This window comes from Megascapheus bottae, chromosome 7 (genome assembly GCF_031878675.1).
Source record: "Megascapheus bottae isolate mThoBot1 chromosome 7, mThoBot2.hap1, whole genome shotgun sequence".
NCBI lineage: Eukaryota > Metazoa > Chordata > Mammalia > Rodentia > Geomyidae > Megascapheus > Megascapheus bottae.
Window position 1 is genome coordinate 65300002 of NC_143515.1, and position 8529 is coordinate 65308530.

An 8529-nucleotide genomic window follows, 5' to 3' on the forward strand; every position below is an offset into this window, starting at 1 on the left:
AATCGGTGTTGTAGAAACTCATCTTCCCAATCCAGATTGGGGATTATGATGACCTAAGGACAAGTTGACAGTGTTCTTACCACTTTGTAGAAGATGAGCCAGCTAGAAATTTCATGTTTCATTTAAAACACGAATGAACTGGCCACTGGTGCTTCGAGCCCGTAATCAGAAGGCTACGCAGGAGGCTGAGATCTGAGAATCATAGTTTGAAGTGAACCTAGGCAAAAAACAAATCTGTGAAACTTGTATCTGCAAAAGGCTGGAAGTAGAGATGTGGCTCAAGTGGTAGAGTGGCAACTTTGAGTGAAAAAGGCAAGTGAGGGGTCAAGGCCCTGAATTCAAGACTGAGTATCAGTACTCCCCAATAATTATCAGACAGATGCTATATATTAGAAAGTTCTCCCTGTAACAATGAGTGAGCTATAAATCAAAACCTAGCAAGTGGATTTGGATGATTAGACAGACAAAGCACTTTTCACACTATACTCTAGCTTTGGAAGAGAGCCCAAGCAAAAGGAACTGAAAGAGCTCAGTGTAGTTGTTGAAGTGGGGATTGTGAAAAATGTGAGGCCAGGAGCTGAATCAACAGAGGCTGGGGAGATAACAAGAAGCCGACCTGAGAGACATTCTTACACACCCTGGACTTACCCTAGCAAAATAGGAAGTCCTTAATGATGTAAACAGGATCCTAGTTTGACAAATAGGATGAATTCATTTCCCTTTTGGATTTCTGTGTATGTGACCTTCTAGTCACCCAAACAACCACCTGTCTGAGAAGTAAAATTTTGATGATCAAAGAAAAAGAAATGTGAAGAATGAGGTAATACTTAGCTTCTGATATCCCAAATGAGATTTCTCAGCTGGACAAATACAAAGAATGTCCTGGTTGTCTTTAACTTCCTTTTTCACATAGCTAGCACCTAATGGTGGCGCTTTACCTAATGAAGCAAATAGAGGAAAACCACCTTCAGACCAGAAGATGGGAAGAGGCCAGAGAAGAAGCAGGTGATGAAGACCTGTGTGTGTCTTTACCTTTTGTCTTCTGTTGTCATAAGCTGCAAAAATGCAGTAGATAAGGGAGGGATGGCCCTTTTAGGGCTCCCATCACCTGGAAGATGATATGGGGGATCTCCTCAGAAGTCTTCTCATGAATATAAACATGGTGGCTTGGTGTTTTGGGACCATTAGAGGGAACTTTAATGTCACCTTTTCAAGCCACATTGGGTCTCATGTCAAAAGATGTCCATACTAGATTGTTTACCATTTGTTTGTTGGTTTTTTTAGCTAGAAGCAGATAGACGGGAAAGCCTATCAAGCTTTTAAGGACTGTGTATTGAATTAAGGTCCAGGAGCAATGACTTTGTCCTGTCACTGTACAAAGGGTTAAGTCATAAAAGCTCTCCTGGGTTCCGATTCTGCAGCAGCAGGAGGTAGGCCGTGAACTGCCAGCTTCAAGAGTGGCCATGGGAGATAATGGACCAGTGACAACCACCCAAAATTAAAAATCAGACACGGACACGAATACAATAATTCTTCAAATGTGTTCTGTTTACTTGGCGGTACTGAGGATGAAATTCGGGGCTTCACGCGTGGTAGGCAGGCACTCCACCTCTACATCCACATCTCTAGTCTTTTTATACATCAGTTCACTTTCAAGATGGGGGTCTTGCTTTTATATTTTGCCTGATCTGGGGAATGCGATCCTTTTAGGGTACTTCCCCATGTCATTGGGGACAGGCATGAGCCACTGCACCCAGCCATTGGCTTAAACTTCTTTTGGCTTGGGCTGGCCTTGAACCATGACCCCTGAACTCCACCTTCCAATTAGATAGGATTACAGTCTTGAGCCATTGTGCCGAGTGTGTGTGTGTGTGTGTGTGTGTGTGTGTGTGTGTGTGAAAAAGAGAGAATAAAACCAAGCATGGTTCTATTTAGTTGGGTTCTGCGTCCTGGTCAGATGAACCCAATCCTGGTCGCTCTCTCTCCCACAGTAAGCCCTAGGCAGGATTGGTGTAAATTGTAGAATGGGGCTTGGAGATTGTGTCATCCAGTGGCAGGGATGGTGGTAGTAAGGCTGGCTAGAACTTGTCCAGTGGTGACAGGCTGACATATTGGCAGGATGTATTGACATGGGGATTGAGGGAACAGTGAGGGTCCAGGTCAGAAGAGGGAGGCGCTGGACAGGAGCATGGAGCGGGTTGATTACTGTGCAGTAGCCACAGGGGGTCATGGCAGAGATACATCTGTAGAATTTCCTCACAAGGAAGTATACAGTGTGGGGCCAGTGCAGGCAAGGCAGAACACTGGGAGCCCAAGTGGAGCAGGGAATGAGGAAGCAAACACTCTTATTTAAAAGAGTGGTGAAGTGAAATGGGAAATGGGGTCCTAGAAGTGTTTCTGGTCATTTCTGGTCATTTTAAAGATGGGAAAGATTTGAGCTCATCTTGTTAAAGGCCTTTAGACAATGGTTCTGAGTGGGCACCATGGGTGCTGTTTATTATTCTAAAGAACTGAGCTGTATATGGGCCAACCCAAGACCCAGGAACACTCTGTGAGTTTTAGGGCTATCTTTTCCCATATCAGATTCCTACCTTTCTGTCTCTACTCATTTTTCAAAGAGTTGGCAGTTTTGTTTTTGTTTTTTTTCCAAGGGAGAGGGCAGGTAGAGATAGCCAAGTCCTTGTAGCTCAGCATTTGAAAGGAGGTATGGTGGGAGAGAAGCTGAACTGCTTTTTCAATTGCATTCTGTTTTTAACTTCTAGTCATTTTGTTACTCCTTAAAAAGAATGTGTTGCCTATTTCTTTATCCTAGTATCCTGTCTCATCCCCTCTCCCCAAATGACTTTGGTCTCTTTAAATCGTAAATGAGGTAGAGAGGGTGGGTGCTCTGTCTTCAGTAGATGCTTATGCTGGGCCAAGGAGTCACCCACATAAACTTGCCACATGTCAAATATCAGTGTTCTTTATGCTTCCACTCCAATAAAACTGTGACTTCCTTGAGGGCAGGCAGCTTCTGGGCTTTTACTACTATTCCCAAGAACACAAGAGATGGTGAAGCAGAAACACCTTCCGCAACATCCTGTGCATGTTGTGTCTTATCTAGTTGTGCTCCAAAAGGTGCCTTTTGTGGTTTCACCCTCCTCCATGGGACACAAGCATTTTTTGAATCAGTGAGATGTTTCTTGCTCATACCTACATTAATCGGAAGGTGACTGTGTCCTTCTTCACACTCCTTTTCAAAATGGGGAGTCTCTTCTGTTTATGTGAAAAGGGCTCTTGTTTTCACCAGTGAACAAAGTCTGTCTTTTTAAGTTTATCTCATCTTTATTTGAGGAATAAATACATGTATGATGCATATACCTGATCAAGGTAACGATGCAATGTGCTGCCACTGTACCTGGCATATCACTGCATGAGAGAAGGAACTTCTCCCTAAGCTTGTGTGTCTCAACACATTAGCAACAATTGTCTCGGATCACTGGAAGAGACCAGGTATCTGAAAGCACATGAAAAAGTATGAATCTAAAATGGGAGGGGGGACCACACCACTAAGCTATTAGCTTATTTTCTATGCCAATGGTTTACATTGTTTCTTTTTCCAGTTCAGAAAATAGAATCACTGGGAGGCTCTATCTAACTAAATATGTCATAGTGACAGAAAGCAAGTGAGTGGTTTCCAGGAACAGGAGAAGGGGTTGAAGCTTAATAGCATAAGCTATTGTTGTTGTTTCATGGGGACAAGAACGATTTGGAGCAGGATAGAGGTAGTGGTTGTACAGTGTTGTACAAGTAATGAGAATTACTGAATAGCTCCTTTTTAAATGGGTCAATTTTATAGTAGCTGAATTGAACTGCAACTAAAAAAAAAAGACAAATTAGGCTGGTTGACAATGACTACCACCTGTAATCCTAACTACTCAGGAAGCTTAGATCTAAGGATCAAGGTTTGAGTCCAGGCCTGACAGAATATTCTATGAATCCCAGTCTCTAATTAACCAAAAAAATGCTGGACTGGAGGTATAACTCAAGTGGTAGAGTGAGCAAGAAAGCCAAGAAAAAATGTGAGGTCCTGGGCCGGGAGTTTAGCCTAGTGGTAGAGTGCTTGCACAAAGACCCAGGTTCAATTCCTTCGTACCACATACATAGGGGAAAAAAAGCTGGAAGTGGTGCTGTGGCTCAAGTGGTAGAGCTCTAGCCTTGAGAAAACCCCAAGAACAGTGCCCAGGCCCTGAGTTCAAGGGTCAGGACTGGAAAAAACTTTATATTAAAAAATGAAGTCCTGAGCTCAAGCCCTAGTCCACACACAGGCATACACACACACACACACACACACACACACACACACACACACACACAAAACACCTATAACTAAATAATTCCAAACACATTCTAAGTGACCTAAGGGGAAATGACTAGGGTGCATTTCAAAGAGAGGCAGGTATGAAGTTTTCACAGTGGCTTGCACTTTTTTCTTGGAGAAGAAATGAAATGCTGGTGGTATATATGAGGGACCTTATTCTCACTGTGTCCACTGACACTGGAACACCCCTGCATGTCTGAATTACTATATATATATTTATATTTATATTTATATGCACACACCTATGTAGATATATATACATATATATGTATTATATATATATATATTTTTTTTGGTCCAGTCTTAGGGTTTGAACTCAGGGCCTCGGCACTGTCCTTGAGCTTTCTCAAGGCTAATGCCCTACCACTTGAGCCACAGCACCCTTTCTGGCTTTTTCTGTGTATGTGGTACCAAGAAATTGAACCCAGGGATTCATGCATGCTAGGTAAGCACTCTACCACTAGGCCACGCTCCCAGCCTCATGACTGTATATTTATGTTTTCCTTTGCTTCTTCCTTTGGCTTACATAAAGATTCATTAAGATGTTCAGTTCAATTGGGGGGCCTTTTTGTTCCAGAGAGGAACTTGCAAGCTTTCACTTTGGTTTTTTGATCAGTGGAACTTTCTAAAGATACCTCATAGACTATGATAGTCTTCTCTATGGCCTCTGTTCATCCGGAGACTTGAAGAGAAAGGCGGATCCTGTCCCATGGGGTCTGGCTTCTCGGCGCTCTAAGCAGGTGTGAAGGTAAAGAAGGTAAAGAGTGAACTAGTCGTCATGGCCTCTGACTTCTCGGGAAGCAGTCCTTTTGTTGTCTCATTGGGGAGAAACAGAATCTCTGTCCGCATGAGCAAGCACAAATAAAGGGTAATGTTCTAGATCAGGTGTATTGCCCAGGAGGCTATCAGCCTCCTGCTTTCGAGCCTTCTCTGTGGGGTTTGGTTGGTCTTGTGGCCAGCAGGGGCTGGACTACATGTGGATAAGTATTCCTTTTCAACACTGAGCCCAAAAGGAAAATCACCCCTTCCATTTGAGATACGGTACTGAAGCCCAGGGCCCAATAGCTATACTGTAGGCAAGCCACAGCAGTCAACTTTATAACCAACATCTATGTGTTTCAACCACTTAAGCTTTTCCCTCATTCTAGCACTTCCTACCCTTTCACACACATGGAATTATTGTTCACCATGTTGGAAAGTACCTGCTCCAGGAGAAATTCTTTTTCAGTTATATAGTGGTGGGTCTAAAGAAGAAAGCAAGCCTAGGGACAAAAGTTCACTTGGTGAGCTCTGGTTCCAGTTCAAGGGGTTCCAGCACACCCTCATCAAGTTGTCTGCTGAGAACATGGCTGCCTGCTTCCAAGTGTAAAGGTTGGGAATGGAATCAGGATCATAGAACTGGTTTGGACCAATTGAACCTAGGCATACAAGTGAGTTCAAAACTCCCCTTCTAGACACCCTTAGATTTGAGAAGTCAGTGGTGGTCAACCTTTGTTGTTGTTGTTTTTCCATAAAAAGACTGAACAGCTGTCTGCCTATTCTTAAGGCATTTACAGCTGCACAAAAAAAAGCATATGACTCCATCTAATAAGTGCCTGGCAATAAGCAACCACTCTAATTGCCATATGGGTAAAGAGGTGGAAATTTAAACCAAGTAGATGCTAAAGTATTATAGGAAGGTGGAGAATGTATAGAAGCGTCCAGGCGTAAGAGGCAAGCACAGAAATGTGCACACAAGCCTTTCTCGGAAAGAGTCATTCCCACAGCCTAGAGAAGCCAAGGACAACGTTTGGAACAGCTGCCTCTTGCAACATGGATCCCGCCGGGCAACACATCACTCGATCAGGAAAATATGGATCCCACTAGAACACTCTAGTTTCCATCCAAGTTTTCTTGTCCTCTCAGGCAGATCATAGCCCCAGCAGTGAACTTTCTAAGCAGCCTTGTTCCACATAGTGTGAGCTGACTGGAAAGGGAATAGAAGAGATTTTGTTCTCACTTGTAAGTTCATGCTCTTGCACTACTCCATCCAGCCCCTTCCTAGATGAGAAAACTGAGGCTCAGAGAGGGTCGATGGCTCTCCCAGCTAGAGCTCACAGGCAGCTTGAATCCAGTGATCCTGGATCCTCCAGACAATAGGTATAACCCGAGTTTGTCTAAAGCATGACAGAGCAAGTGCTGTAATTTTGAGAGCTAATTGTTAGTCAGCAGCTATGCATTATAGGCATTAACTAATGATGGGTTTGACTCTTAGCATTCAAACTGGGAGGAAAGAACACCCTGGAAGATATTCCTCAGTCCCCTTTGGTTCCCTTGTCCACAGGACAAAGGGCCTGGGACAGCACTTGAATGTTCTACATGGAACTACCTGTGACTTATGGAGAAGGGGGGAGAGGTGATCACTCAGGTATTTCCATAGCTCTTGTTGCCGGGTCTCTCTGACCAGAAACAACCTTAGCAATGCATTTCATTGGTCCTTTGAAGATTTCTGGATTTCCAGAGTCAACCTGTTCAAAGCAAATACCTTTCCATTTTTATTGGCTCACACCTTGGCAGTATTTGGCAGCTGCCTGAGAATGAAGCCCAGGGCAGTGGGAAACAGGATGGAGAGGGTTTGGAAGAGTCACAGGGAAAAGGAAAGTGGGGGGAGGGGCGAGGGAAGAGGAGGGAGGGGAGAGGTTCTAATGTCCTAGGGTGAAGGTGAGCTTCCTCCCCACCCCAGCAGAGACCAACTTTACCTAGGAGAGCCAAAGGCAGAAAGGAATGAAGACTAAAAAAGAAGCAATGACAGTGACAGAGAAGAAAGATGGAATAAACCAACCAGCAGAGGCTCTTCGATCTTAATTCGTTTTATTCTACAAAAATGCTACTCAACGGAAAGTGAAAAAGCAAACAACAGTTTAAAAAAAAAAACCCGCGAGGGAAAAGAATTTAATATGTTCTTTCTTCCATAGCAGCAAGCTTTTTCTAACAAGCTTTCTTTAGTGCAAATACTGTAGCCTTGTGTTACATACAGTACAACCACAGAACAAAACAACAAATACCACCAGAGATGCTTTCAAGCAGAGCTACTCTTCAATTTTCAAAACTATACAAACATATTGAGCTAGTTCATGGTCCTTCCTGGAGAGGTCGGTTTAAGAGATTCTCCAGGAGGAATGTTTCACCATGACTTAAAAAAAAATGGTGCCCAGAAAGGTACTTCAATTCCCCAGAGAACAGGAACTTGTACTGCCTCAGGGGCCGACCAGCAGACTTCACTCCACATCATTGACATGTCTCAAAATACAGATGCACAAAGCTGATGCATTTCCACTATATACCAAAATACTATATATACATCTCTTACTGCAAAAGACGCCCTGATACCTAGTCTTTATACAAAGTCACACATTTTCTTCCTGAAAAAATCAAGTAACCACAAACTAAAATAAATGGAATAAAATTTTAATCATAGAGAGACAGTGATTTTTTTTTTTGAGGAACAGCACAGGGTCTTTTTCATTGTGTCCTCTTACAATGCAGATTTCATGGCAGCCACTGTCCCCAGAGGAATGACAATCCATATCTAAAAACAGAACTTTTTTTATACAGTTTATACAGCACAAGTCACAAATCACTTTAGAGACAAAGAAAGCATCATTATTCTAAGTTTTAAAAAACAGGAAGTGAGAAAGAGATCAAGAGAGGAGTATTTTAATGCTATCTGTTTTCTATTCAGATTTGGTACAACATAAAGAAGATGTAAACATTTAAAATAAATAATAAAATAAATGTCAATTTTTTCTCCCCTTTTCTTTCCCATTATGTACTCCTCCCTCCCCCCAATCAAAATTTGACCCCAATCCCTCCTGAACATGTTTGTCAGCTGTGGAAAATTAAAACCCTCTGTGGATGATCAAACTCTAGAAGCACAAGAAGATGCCCAATTAGTAGTGGGATCACTGAATTTCCTTATAAAGAACTGCAGGAGGACATACCTGGAAATGCACGAGTGTGCACACACACACACACACACACACACACACACACACACACACACTCCAACCTGTCAATAAATAGTGAGATGCTGGCTTTTAACATGGATGTCAAAAAGATTCAACAAGTAGAATGCAGCAAGATCCCTTTACTTAAACTTTTACAATGTAAATTATACACACCACTTTTCC